This window comes from Papaver somniferum, chromosome 7 (assembly GCF_003573695.1).
Source record: "Papaver somniferum cultivar HN1 chromosome 7, ASM357369v1, whole genome shotgun sequence".
Classification (NCBI taxonomy): Eukaryota; Viridiplantae; Streptophyta; class Magnoliopsida; order Ranunculales; family Papaveraceae; genus Papaver; species Papaver somniferum.
This window is the reverse complement of record NC_039364.1, coordinates 146,386,734-146,402,078: the sequence shown is the minus strand read 5'-3', so window position 1 is coordinate 146,402,078 and position 15,345 is coordinate 146,386,734.

Sequence of the window (15,345 nt, the reverse complement as noted above, 5' to 3'; positions counted from 1 at the left end):
TGAACAATGTTGGTGAATTAAAATTCTTTTTGGGTTTACAAATTCAACAACACAAGGATGGAATTTACTTATCTCAAGAAAAATATGCAAGGGATCTTGTCACAAGATTCGGTCTTGATAAGTCAACCTTAAAACTGACTCCTATGGCCACCACGGGTAAACTACATCGAGATGAGAAAGGTGTAAATGTGGATCAAAAACTCTATCGATCTATCATTAGAAGTCTTTTATATCTTACAACCACTATACTTGATATTGCTTTTAGTGTTGGTTGATGTGCTAGGTTTCAGGCAAATCCAAAGGGATCTCATCTTGAAGCTGCGAAAAATATCATACGATACGTCAATTTCACGGTCGGGTATGGTCTATCTTACACTTTTGATACTAACACTGATCTTTCTGTCTATTCAGATGTTGATTAGGTAGGATGTGTGGAAGATAGAAAAAATACATCAGGGGGTTTCTACTATGTAGGATTGAATCTTATGGCTTGGCATAGTGTTAGAGCATAGCTCGGTTGAACCCACCAAGCGTTGGTATGTCAAGTTTGGTTGTAATATTTTAGTGAACCCAAACTCATTTAAAGAGTCGCTTGATTATTTACTAGAGTCAAATTCGTATAGGTTAGCTTGAAAGTATTAGGATATGAGACATTACAAGTATTACATGAAGACTTGAAGAATGTGAAGAATTAAGGAGCTACAACGACGACATCATCCTTCCACTTGAGGTTAGTAATATTTGACTTGAACTGTTTCATTCCCTAACGTATCTTTCAAGTCGTGCATATTTAAAACATAACTGTGAAACTGTGAATGATTATACTCTAGTTAGACGTAGTATTAAGGAATACAATACGAAGTATAACGCTTATCTTTTGAACTTCGTATATAAGACATCGACATAATCGTATGAATGCTATTGTGATTATTTATGGGTATGGGTGAAGATTTCGTCCTAGGAAACAATGTTTTACATTCGTTTAAAGGAAGTAAATTCATGAACTTGTTTCGTGAATCGAAAGGGAAATCGCTAGGCTTATTGGTATTGTTATTCACTTCAAATCTTTAGATTACCAATATGTGTATTTAGTATAAACGCTCATAACTTGTTTATGTATGTTGGTAAAACTATTCACAAGGCCTGACTTTTGTATATCTGTATGTGGGAGACAAATTTATCTATTCCAATAGACTTTTCTGTGTGAGACAAATTTGTTTATCAAGTCTTCAACTTTGGGTCGTAGCAACTCTTGGTTGTGGGTGAGATCAGCTAAGGGAATCAAGTGCGTAGTATCCTTCTGGGATCAAAGACATAAGGAACGCAACTGTACCTTGAATCAGTGTGAGATTGATTACGGTTCAACTACAGTTCAGTCCGAAGTTCATCGGTAGTAGACTAGTGCCTGTAGCGGCTTAATACAGTGTGGTGTTCAAAGCTGGACTAGGTCCCGGGGTTTTTCTGCATTTGCGGTTTTCCTCGTTAACAAAATTCTGGTGCCGGTGTTATTTATTTTTCGCATTATATTTTGTTATATAATTGAAATATCACAGGTTGTGCGTTGAATTGATCAATTGGGAAATCCAACCTTTGTTTGTTGATTGAAGTTGATATTGGTCCTTGAACATTGGTCTTTGGTACCATTCAAGTTACTTCTCTTATATTCAATCGGGCTCACAAATTCCTATTTGCTGATTGCAGATTGAATTAAGAGATAGAGATATAAACTCTTTGATATAATTTTCTCTAGATTGAGTCTGACTGTCTAGTTGATTCTCTTGAAAGTATATTGGAGTTTGTCTATTCATATTTCCAAACGGAATATTGAGTGTGGTTGTTAGACCCCCGCCTTTTCAGTAGATTGAGACTGTCTAGTTGATTTTCTTGAAAGTATATTGAAGTTTGTCTATTCAAATTGCCAAACAGAATATTGGGTGTGGTTGTTAGACCCCCGCTTTTTTCACACCGTTAGACCTAATAAGTCTGTTTTTATAAGCAATCTAAACTTGTGGCTATATGTGATGATATGGCCCCCTCCGGCTTTAATTATGCCAAGTGCTTGAGAATTACCTCAAAGGATAACTCCTTAGTTGATTCTTCCGAATCCAGAAGTATAGAACTTGTAATGTCTTCAGTTGATGAAGATGTTCTCCAACCTTTTAAAGATCCTGATTTAGAATCTAAAAGGGAACTTGTAAGAATTTTTGATAATCTATCTAAGGTCCGTGACCATCAAGTCTATGAGATAAATGACCTCAAAGAGAAGTATGCTTAGTGTGCTGATGATCTCAACCAATCTCTCAACAAAGAATGTAATAATATCTATGAAACTGTTGAGTTTTTTTGTGACAATATCAATAAACTTATCCAAGAACTGAATCCTGACTAGGGAATAGGTTTGTGTACTTTAGGATACCGTCAAAAAAGGTGCTATACGAGAAAAACAGCTGGTTGAGACTCATTTCTCAGTGACGGATAACTTTTATCTGTTGAAGAATAAATTAAATCATATCTCACCTTGGCACATGAGAAATGTATTTCTTTAAAAAAGGAAAATACAAACTTAAAGTGCAAACTCAACTCAATATCTAACAAAGCCGCTGATATTCCTTCAGAGACATTATCTGATAATGATAGAGTCACCCCTGATTAAGCTGATAAACAATGGCGAAATATACAAAAAATCAGCGTTAAAGAGAGCTTCCAATCATGATCATGTGATGAACACCTCTCCTAGTAATTCATAGTTTTGTTCTCATTATGGTAAAATGGGTCATCTTGCAATGAATGCTTCCATAGGAAGAAACAAATTAATAATCTTCAAAATTTGCTCTCTATTGCAATCAAGGAGATAACTAGTCTTTCAGCATCTCCAAATGATCCTGGTTACACGCTCAACCAAAGAACTTATATTATGTTAAGAATATTCAATATTAGTCACCTTGAATATTTCATAAGTCAAGTAACTCTCATGGTACAATGTCCAAACATAAAAATGACGTTTCCAATATCTAAATTCCTATTGATAAAAACATTTTACCTACTCAATATTAATCCTGGATACAAAATTCGAAAGGCTCCTGTCTATGAACATGGATTTCAAAAGATCCAGGGAATTCGTTTTTGAGTAAAACTTCTTCTGAAAGATAATTAATTAACAGTAACATGTTCATGAGGCAGAGGAAATTATCAGAGTCTTCACTTAATGGGAATACGAGGATCATGACTCATTCTAAAGAGATTACTAAAATAAAGGCAGAAAAATGTAAAAATCTAACCACTTATTATAAGAAAAACAAACTCGGAGTGCCCATTGGGATACAAGTGGTGAGTCTCAATATCACCCATCATTATTTAGTTGTATTGATGGGTGCATCCTCAACACTGACTCGAGAGTTGTGAGGATTGCAGAGACGTCAGGATTGTTTATAACTTTTCTGATTATAAGGTTGCTCAAGTTAATTGTTCTTTCGGGTTGGAATAACTCTTATACATACTTTTTTATGATTCATGTTACAATTCCCTATCTCCGAAAATAAAGATTGTAAACAGTTCTGCTTTGTTGAGCTTAGCTCCATTGAAATGAATTACTTTTCAATTAATTAGGTTTGATGACCTGTTAATTATACAAAACGACTGTCAATCTCTCTGATGTCGTCTTTGCTGTCTTTACTACACCATTAATTAATCCAGGCATGGTGTCATCACTTCGCAATTGTGAGTCCAAAATGTAATGGATCGATGTTGGTTTCAAAGAATATTACGCTCCTAAAAGAAGTTCTTCCTGCCTATCCGACTTCTAAGCAAGAGACGAGAACATGACCCATGTGAATTCTATATTTTTTAACAAGCTAATATGAAATTTATGTTCTCATATTCCTATCTAATCATAAGTTTAAATACTTAAACATAAAAATTAAGGAGAATATCAACATCTTTCTTTCACATAACATCCGGTAAATTATAATAATTTTAAGAAATAAGTTTTTTTCTAATGATTATGGGATTAATATTAGAGGCCCTTGTTGCATATCCACAAGAACATTTCGCGAACCTTGGTGTAAGAGCATTACTCGGTCGAACTCGCATGGTTGCTATCTCAAGCATGTTTGTCAATATTAGTGATCAAACTATATGTCTTGATTTCTAGTATACTTATGACTAAGTCTCGGTCTAGGATAGTTAGGAATATTTGAGTTCCAGACTCCATGGAATTATCTTACAAAGACGGAGAACTATTCAAGGAACCAGTGGAACTTCATCCGACTAAAAGGTATGTGGAGACTTGAACACATCTTGTCACTCAAAAGTCTATCTACTCTATCTCATACTCTTGAGACAAAAGTCGTATAAGTATGATAGTTTTCATAAATACACATTTGCTATTTCGAGCCGAGTTTACTCGCCTATCTGTTTCTCGAAATACGTGTTGGTAAGCTTTTGCTTTAACTATTTTCATCCTTACCCGTGACGAAAGTCATGATGACGTTTCAATCTTGAAAATAGCTTTGATGACGATAGTCGATTATTTATGTCTAACGACTATTATAACATTATGGAAGAATGTTTCAATGATTCAAATGTAGAGTTGAGAATATGTAACCACCTATGGATGTAAGCATATAGTGTGTTCGCACATTAGTGTATAAATCCATGTGCCGGAAACCAAGTGCGTGTATATGTGTGCATGCGGTATTGGTGAAGGAGACAGGTTAGGTACGCGTACAGGTACGCGTACTGGCGGAAGTTCACGCCCGTGAATTTCTTCTGAGTTTGGAGTTTACGAACTCAAAACCAGTCACCTTAGGTACGCGTACCCGTACGCGTACTGGCGGAACTTTTCACCCGAAAAATTCTGTTGAGTTTGGAAACTAAAACCAACTCAAAATCCGGTAGCTAAGGTACTCATACCCGTACGCGTACTCAAGCTGGTTATTTCTCAAATCAGTAGTTCATGGACTTAAAACAATAACACAAAATTGGTCAAAAAGACCAAAATCAACAATTCCTGAGTGAAAAGGACATTTAGATTTTGATACTGTTTAAATGGACAAAAATGTAAAAATAGCCAGGATGTAAACAGTTTCATCCTACCCATTTTCAAATACTTTTTCTTATTTATAATTTACATCAGGATGCATCCAGTTTCATCCTTGCTATTTTTTTGGTGTCCATTTCACTCATAATAATTTTTACTCGTCCATTTGAACCATTTTTTAAAAATATTTGGAAAAATGACCCATTTTACGAAACAATAAATTATAAGGAATGTAATCTTTGCAAACCGTGGCTATATTGTTCATGAATTGATTCAAACGAATCAAATCGATTTTGTTTGGATTGTGTCTATGTATAAAGACCTAAGCAATAGAACAACTCTTGAACTAGTTCTTATGAGTCATTTGAACTAGTTATGAGAAAGATGAATACGGTTAATATGAAAGCACTCATATGGCTAACCATTGGTCAACTATTTGTGAACCAACCAATGTAAACGTTTAGTTACGGTTACTCAAACCTAAATGAATACATATCATTTGTGTGTGACAAGCTAAGTTTCGATCTAACGGTTGAAAGATATTAGCTTGGATAAATCAAGTTTTTCATCTAACGGTGATTATTGAAGGCTTTGTTACCAGGGTAACTTATATTGCAAACTCTGATTTGAAAACTATATAAGGAGACGTCTAGCAACTGTGCAAAACTAATCCCCACACCTCATTGAGGCATATTTAACTGCTGCTCTTGATAAAATCAAGATGTTGGAAGATGACTTGAAAAAGTTCATTACTAGTTCAAACAAATTAACCTCTATGAAGATTGGGCTATAAGGGAATAAATGCTCCAAGTATTAGCAAAGAGGTAAAATTTGTCAAGGCTAGTGATTCTTCTCAACAAAAGGTTTCCACTGATGGAAAAAGTGAAATACCTTCACCGGAAGTTCAAGTTCGGAAGAGCAAAGTATATCAACCTCCAAAGTCAGCACACATTGATTGAGGTAAGAACATTCCTTATGTTTGCCACTATTGCGGAAATAAATGTCACCTGAAAAGGAGATGTCGTTTCCGTATAAGGAATGAGAAACTTCATGATGTTCTTGTTTGGGCATCACAAGAAGTTGTGAAACCAAGATCATATGTTAAGACTAATCCCATTAACGTTACAGGTTGTAACTGTCCAACCTTTAGGCAAAGGAATCAGTGCTGTGATAATCCTAGTTTTTCCTATAGACATCATACGAACCCTTTTCAAAATCGTAATGGTTATCAAAAGGATAACTTCGTAAAGACGAAGACAAGATCCGATGCTCCCAATTGGAGAAAGACTAACTTGCAAAAGAATAGTCAATCCAGTTCTCTTCCGAGAATTCTAGAGAGTAATGGGAAGAAGGTTCCGGTTGTTCTTAAACACACTCATAAGTGGGTACCAAAGAAAACCAATGATACTTTGAGTGTGAAAAGGAATGACCTTCCAGAAAATTCCATGACTATGAAGAAGGAAGTATCCATGATGATGGAACTTAACAAGTTTTTTTCATGATAATTCAAAGGTCACTTGTGGTGAGCAAGACATTGTTCACCACAACACAACTTGATTGTGTTGTAAGTGCATCCCCACCAAGGAATGCGCTGCTATGTACATGGTGATGGAAGCACAAGAATTGGGGCACACAGATTATGTTCGGTAAGGCTGTAGAATTCAATTGGATTTTTCTAAAAAGGTATGTCTATAAACCTGAGAAATATTTGTGTTTTTATAATGATCCATGTACCTTGCTTATTGTTCATTTCTACCTAACTTGATCTGTGTTTAAGGTTATCAAACGTTTAGGTTTGAAAATAGTAGTTTGGGATGTTTGGACTTCATGGTACGCTTACCAGGTATGCATAAAATCATTGAAAGTCAAAATCCAGGGGTTTAAGTATGCAAAACCGTATGCATACTTAACGTCGATATTCAGTAAACTTGTTTTGGCCGTAACTTCTTCGTCCGAACTCGGAATGACCTAATTCTTTTTGAATTCTCTTCCTCTTTGAATTCTCTTCAAATTGGAGATGAGAATTCATGAATTTGGATGAGTTAAGATTGGTATTTGTCCTGACTCTTGTTTTTGAGTGTTTTGCTCCATCTCGTCACACTTGTTCCACTTCTCTTGGACTTGAGAACTTGGATTCTTGGAGTACTACTCTTCTAAGCTCATTTGTAGCTTTTACAAGAATGTTTTTGGTGAATCACAAAGAAGGAAGTTCAATAATGGGAAGTAACACGCATTACTATGGGATTCTTGAATGTTCACAATCATTTTGTGTGAACTTTGTATATTCTTCTTTGTCAAGTAAATATTTTTATACGCCTTTGGTAGCTATTCTTCGCGTAAATCCGGGAGAAAAAGATTGTTTCTACCCTCTAAGGACAAATCATCTTATATGTGCATTACGAGTTTGTCTTGATGCTTGTTTTTGAGAAGGATTACTAGAGTTTGGAATAGCCATTATTGTGATTACACATAGATATGTCCAACGATTTTCATCTTCATGTTTTTAGGTTTATTTGTTTACATTATAAAAAAATTGTTTTGGAAGATGATGATTGCAGTATTAATCTTTATGGTTTTATATATTGCAATATGTTATGGGATATGTGTGTTTGCGTCCGTGAACTATTATTGTCCCATACGATGTCAAAAGTTACCTCGTTTATATGTCGTTATGCATGTATTGATAAAAGAATGAATGGACTTTTGACAAAAAAAAGTGAAGCCTATTATGTCAATTCTTTGATGGAAGATAGGTTAAAATCTTTTGTTTACAAGGATTATGTCTATTTTATGTCGTTATGCAAATAGTGACGGGAAATAGAATGAATCCTTGTATATTCAGCAGTATTGATCTTCCCTGATCCATATTTTATGTATATACTGTGTGGCTCCATAAGTCTTCTTGTGTGAGCATGTCCAACTAAACTAATCATAGATTCGTTTGTGATTATTTTGTATGTGTATTTCGATTAGATTAATCATGGGTTCTCTTGTGGTTAATTTGATTGAGAATTTTTGGATAACAAAATCATTTTTTGGTTGTTGGTGTCCAAAGAAATCCTTCTTTTCTTGTAAAAGTAAGGCCACTCTTGTTGTTCTTTCGGGAATGATATCAAATGGGGGAGAGTTATTTTGAACTTGCAATTTCGTATCTTTGTGGGGAGTGCGGTTGTGGAATTATTTAGGGGTTATACTGTATCTTTATAAACTCCTTGATGAATGCATTTAGCCTCGGCTTTATGATTGCATCTAAACAGGTTGATATGTACTTTTCTTTGGTCTTGAAGCGTCTTCGTGGAAATTTCATTAGGATCCCGTTTTCGTACCTTTGTCAATTTTATTGACAAAAAGGGGGAGAATTAATATGTAGTTCACACTACGAATACATATTATTTACGTGCTTTACGGGTCATTATGTTAGGGGGAGTGGTTTTCATGTTGAGATGAAAGTATTGACTAAGGGGGAGTGATACATATCACCATAGTATTTTTGTCGAAGTTGTGATATAATAACTTTGATGCTGAGTAATAATACTATGAAACTCTATAACAATGATCGAGAGCTTTTGTTTTCTCATTGTTATGGCTACGGAACTTCAACAACTATGATTCTGAACATCTATGGAATCATGGGAGTACTTGGAAAAGACGAAATTTTCAAGTAATGTTGAAGCACCAAGGATATCAAGCATGTGGACGAGAAGCTACAAAGTTTTATTTATTTTGTAATCCATATGTATTGATAGTTTTGTCACTAAAATTGACAAAGGGGGAGATTGTTAGAGCATTGCTCGGTCGAACTCGCATGCGTTGCTATCTCAAACATGTTTGTCAATATTAGTGATCAAAACTATATGTCTTGATTTCTAGTATACTTATGACTAATTCTCGGTCTAGGATAGTTAGTGAAAAGCGTGGGTCTAACAACACCACCCAATATTTCGCTTAGCAATCTGTATGGACTAACTCTAATGTAATTTGCTAGAGAATCAACTAGACAGTCAGACTCAATCTAGATTAAAGTATATCGAGGAGTTAATATCTCTCTCTTGATTTGATCTTTACTCAAGCTAATAACAATCAACGAGTCTTTATCAAATACAAGAAATAACTTGGATGGTACCAAAGACCAATATCTAAGGATCAATCAATATCAATCAACAACCAAAGGTTGGATTTCCAATTGATTGATTCAAACGCACAACTTGTATTATTTCAATTATATAAACAAATATATTGCGGAAATAGAAATAACACAGACACCAGAAATTTTGTTAACGAGGAAACCGCAAATGCAGAAAAACCCCGGTACCTAGTCCATATTGAACACACACTGTATTAAGCCACTACAGACACTAGCCTACTCCAAGCTAACTTCGGACTGGACTGTAGTTGAACCCCAATCAATCTCCCACTGATACAAGGTACAGTTATGCTCCTACGCCTCTGATCACAGCAGGATACTGCGCACTTGATTCCCTTAGCTGATTTCACCCACAACAAAGAGTTGCTACGACACAAAATCGCAGGCTTTGACAATAAACAAATCTGTCTCACACAGACAAGTCTATCAAAGGATCAATCTGTCTCCCACAGATAAACCCTAAAGGTTTTGTTCCATCTTTTGATAATAATCAAGGTGAACAGGAACCAATTGATAATCCGGTCTTATATTCCTGAAGAACAGCCTAGATTAATCAATCACCTCACAACAATCTTAATTGTATGGTAGCGAAACAAGATGTTGCGGAATCACAAACGATGAGACGAAGACGTTTGTGATTACTTTTTATAACTTGCCTATCGTAGATATCAATCTCAAGCCAATCAATCTGATTGTACTCATACGATAGAAGATGCAAGATCAAATCACAAAACTACGATAAAAGCAGTATCGGTCTGGCTTCACAATCCCAATGAAGTCTTTAATTCGTTAACTCGGTTTGAGAAAAGAAAACCAGAGGTTAAAGGAGAATCGACTCTAGTATGTAAACTAGTATCACATGTAAGGTGTGGGGATTTGTTTTGCACAATACTAGATGTCTCCTTTATATAGTCTTTCAAATCAGGGTTTTGCTTTGGTCACAAAGCAAATAATATCCACCGTTATATGAAAACCTGATTTAGATTCAAGCTAATATTTCTCAACCGTTAGATCGAAAACTTAGCTTGTTACACACACTTGACTATGCACACTTCTAGGTTTGTTAACCGTACCCAAATGTATGCACTTGTTGGTTCAATAATAATCAACCAAAAGGTTAGCCATATGAGCATTTCATATCAACCATGTTTTTCTTCACCATAACTAGTTCAAATGAATTCAAATGAATTAGTTAGAGAGTTGTTCAATTGCAAGGAAATCTCATGTACTACACAAGACACAATTGAAGCAAAGATGATTTGATTCACTTGAATTGGTTCATGAACTTTTATAGCCACGGTTTGCATACTGCATTCCTTAGTATTTTTAAGTTTAAGTTCAGAAATCATCTTCAGATATATACCCTTTCTCAAGTTCGCAGACTAGGTTCGCAGACTTAAGTAACCGGTAGAGTTTACAAACTCCAGCAGAAAATCTCGACAAAGACCTTCCGCGGGTTCGCGGACTGGGTTCGTGGACTAGTCTAGTTTGTCAACTCCAGTAGAATTTCTTGGGATGAGAAGTTCGGAAGTTCGCGGACTGAGTTCGCAGACTTGGTAAAGCCATTCTTCCGGTTTCTCTTGATCAACAAAGTTTGCAAACTTTGGTTCAAGGTATATAACTTATACATAAATGTGTTTCCACAACAATGTTTATGTATACCATTGGTTATGTAATCTAAACTCTCATTTCAATCATTGAAACATTCTTAGAGGACGTTATATAGTTATTATTTACAAACCATTTCTCATCAAAGCAATTTTCAAAGTGATTGAAACATATCATGACTTTCTTCACTAGGTAAAGATAAACTTGATCGAAGCGAAAAGCTTACCAACACATATTTCGAGATATAGATAGGCGAGGTATGCTCGGCTCGAAATACCAAATGTGTATAATTCAAGTCTATATATATAGCATACGAATTCTTGTCTCAAAGAGTAGGAGATAGAGTAGATAGACTTTTGAGTGACAGATACGTTCAAGACTTCACATACCTTTTTTTCGAGAAGTTCCACCGGTTCCTTGAGTAGTTCTTCTTCTTGTATGATGAATCGCCATGAAGTCCTTGAGCTCAACTACACTTTCTATCCTAGTCCGAGACTTAGCTATAATAGATTAGAAATCAAGACTTATAGTTTTGATCTCTAACATTGACAAACATGCTTGAGATAGCAACGCATGCGAGTTCGACCGAGCAATGCTCTAACAATCTCCTCTTTTCCCAATTTTAGTGACAAAACTATCAATAAATATGGAATACAAAAAAGATAAAGAAACTTTAGTAGCTCCTATTCCACATGTCTAATCTTCAACATTCCTCGAAATCTTCGTCACTTCCAAGTACTCCAATAATCCTAAAGGTTGTAAGTTTAGCATCACCGTTGTCGAAGATCCGTAGATATAACAATGAGAAAGCATCGGTCTCGATCATTGTTATACAGTGTCATAGTATTATTACACAGTTTCAAAGTTCAATTGTATCACAACTTCAATAATAATACTATGGTGATATGTATCACTCCCCCTCAGTCAATACTCCATCTCACATGGAAACCACTCCCCCTTACACAATGATCCGAAAACCATATGTATTTGTAGTGTAAACTACATATTAATTCTCCCCCTTTTTGTCAATAAAATTGGCAAACGTACAAGTACGGGATCATAATGAAATTTCCGTAAGACACATTTCATGACTAAAAGAAAAATACATACCATCTAATTTAGATGCAATCATATAGCCAAAGCTAATAGCATTCATCAAGGAGTTTAAAGATACAAGATAACCCCTCTAATATTCCACAACCGCACTCCCCTCAAGATATTACCATTAAGCACAAGTTCAAAAGAACTCTCCCCCATTTTATGTCGTTCCCGAAAGAACAACAAGAGCGACCTTAATTTCAAAAGAAAAGAAGGATTTTATTGGACACCAAAAACCATGAGAATGATTTTCTATATCCAAAAACTCAATCAAATTAATCACAAGTAAACCCATGATTAACTTAATCGGAATACTCAATCAAATTAAACACAAAAAGTGACCAACTTAATTGATTATGCTCGACATAAGAGAACTTACGGAGCATACGACTAACATAACCATTAGAAAATGAATAGGATAGTCGTTCATATACTCAACATAATAGGAATCTTATGGAGTATGAAGATACTCAACTAGATTAATTACAAGTGAACCCATAATTAATCTAATTGGAATACACAACCAAACTAATTACAAAAGTAATCAATGCAATTGTCAATTGTTTTGCTCAACATAAAAAGACTTATGGAGCAATAAATAAATAACCAAACAAGATGATTAATTTAGTTCAAAAATGCTCAACATAAAGTACCTTACGGAACAACCAACAAAGCTAATAAAAAAATAATGAACTCGGTCGTATAGTGCTCAACATAAGACACATTACGGAGCCTCACAATAATACATAAAATATGGATCAGGGATGATCAATACTGCAGAATACTCAAGGATTCATTCTATCTTCAATCACTATTTTCATAACGATATTAATAGACATAATCCTTGAAAACAAAAGATTTTAACCTTCTTCCGTCAAAGAATTGACAATATAGGCTTAACTTTTGTATTTGTCAAAAGTCTATTCATTCTTTTACCAATACGTGAATACCAACTCATGAACGACTTTACTTTTGACAAAATATGGGACCTTCAAGTTCACGGACGTAAACATACATATCCCATAACAAATTGCGATATAACAAATCATAAAGATTAATACTTCAAAAAACATCATCCTCCAAATATTTTTAGAATTTAATAATAAATAAACCTAAAAAACAAGAAGGTGAAAAAAAATAGCTATGTGTAGTCACAATCATTGCTATTCAAGCACTAGTTACTTATAACTAAATCAAAAAGAAGACATACTAGGCAACAAGCTAAAGAAAAACAGACTCCATCGCTATGCCCGAACACGAACTAAGATCATATGGACGGTTCAGGATCCTCACGAGTCATAGGGTCTTTGAGCTTGTGATCAACAACTACCATTGTATCATCGGAGAGATGATTCTCTTTATGAAGATCATTGATTTGATGTTTTATGAGACCAAGGTCAGAGACAACCTTTTCCAACTCAGTTTTCAACTTATCAAGACCTTTTAGAGTATCAACGAGCTGTTGTTTTGCTTCCCCAAAGTACTTAAGAAAGTCATGAACAATTTCAGCATATCATCCTTCTCAGCATCTTCATGATCATTGGCAAAGAAACATGAAGCATTAGGATGATCTTCATCTACGATTGTTCTCTTCCTCTTAGATTCAACAACAATCTCTTTGTCAAGGAATCCTTTTGCAAAACCACCGTAGCAAGATGAGGAGGAATTCATTCTTGAAAACCCAAAATCCAACCTGAAGTACACGTACGTGACTTGTAACCAAGAGGTCGGATATTTATTCTCGGGGAAGATATTATAGGGTTTCTTAGAACCGTTGACTCGAGCCAGAACAGGTATCCGTCCGAGTACAACATTACCCAAAAGAATAAAACAAACAAAGCACAAAAAAAATACTTATGCAAAAATGTTTGTGATTGATAGTCCAGCTAAAGACGATAAGAAAATAGTTTATAGAATCAGAAAACACTTTGCCATCAAGCACACCTGACAATATCTCACTCAACCAGGATTTTTGTGAATGAGATTCCTCCTTGTGATTAATTAGCACAAGTATGAGCAACCATCTCATCAAGAGATTTGTGTTTACGATCAAGTCTCTTTTTTCTCCTAAAACTAGGGCGAGATCCCTTTTGATGTAAGAAATTATCATAAAACTTACTATCATCAAAATACGAGACATAGTTGGAGTTCTTACCAGAAGGATTTTGACATGAGGCGGAAGACATACTGTTGACAATTTCTTTATATCCTTCAATTAACTCTTTTATATTATCTCTCAACTCATTAATTTTCCTTCTTTCTCCTAGGATTTCGTTCACGTTAGGGGTAATGTTGCTTCCAGAGAACATGACACGATCTTCCTTTAGATGATGTTTATTAAGATGTCTGTTCTGCTCTTGAGAATTCGAGGAACTCATTGAACTGACTTTCCTGGTAACATACACAGGGTAGGTACGAAAACCAATTGGTTTAGACATAAGAATATCAGTTACACCTTTGAGAATTAAATCCAGGATGTGCTGAAGTTGAACCAAGGAGTTTTTCTTCAACCTAGAGTTTCCTTTTCGTTTAACAGAACTCATTGTCTCACAGACAATACATACTTTCTGATCATCAAAATGATTTTAAAGTACGGTCTTAATATCATCGTTAGAAGATTTCTTCTCTTTATTAGATGTGCAACATCCTTGATTGATGGAGACTTTAGGCACATCTGTTTTTACTTCTGAGTACACAACACCAGCAGTGTCAGAAGTACTTGGCATGTTAGATTGCTTTGAACGTCCTTGAATCGAGAGCTTACTCAAGCGATGTTCAATTTCCAAGGCATATCTTTCGAGGCTAGCCTCAAGATTCGTGCACGAAGACTGATCTTCAACATTACCTTTGAGTTTGCAATCTCTTATAACACCAAGTAGAACATTGACATGGTGTTTTAATAGATTAGATCTATCAGCTTGGATTCTAGCAAGATTTAGAATCAATTTACTCTCTTCAGTTGCATCCATTCATTAATAGAGAAAGTCTCTTTAGAAGGGTAATCGGAATCACACATGTCAGTGTTTGTCTGTCTTGTCAGAACACAAGGTTCGTCTATATTCGAGATTAAAGTATCTTTCTCTTTATTAGAATTAGACGAGACAGAACTTTTATTTCTGGCGACGCGTTTATCAGAGATACTACTCTTGTCCATAGAGTCAGATCGCTACAAACACATACTTTTGAGGTCTTAAACGTGCTTGCCTGCTCTGACACCAATTGAAAAAGCGGGGGTCTAATAACACCACCCAATATTTCGCTTAGCAATTTGTATGGACTAACTCCAATATACTTTGTTAGAGAATCAACTAAATAGTCAGACTCAATCTAGATTAAAGTATATCGAGGAGTTAATATTTCTCTCTTGATTTGATCTTTACTCATGCTAATAAAAATCAGCGAGTCTTTATCAAATACAAGAAATAACTTTGATGGTACCAAATACCAATATCCAAGG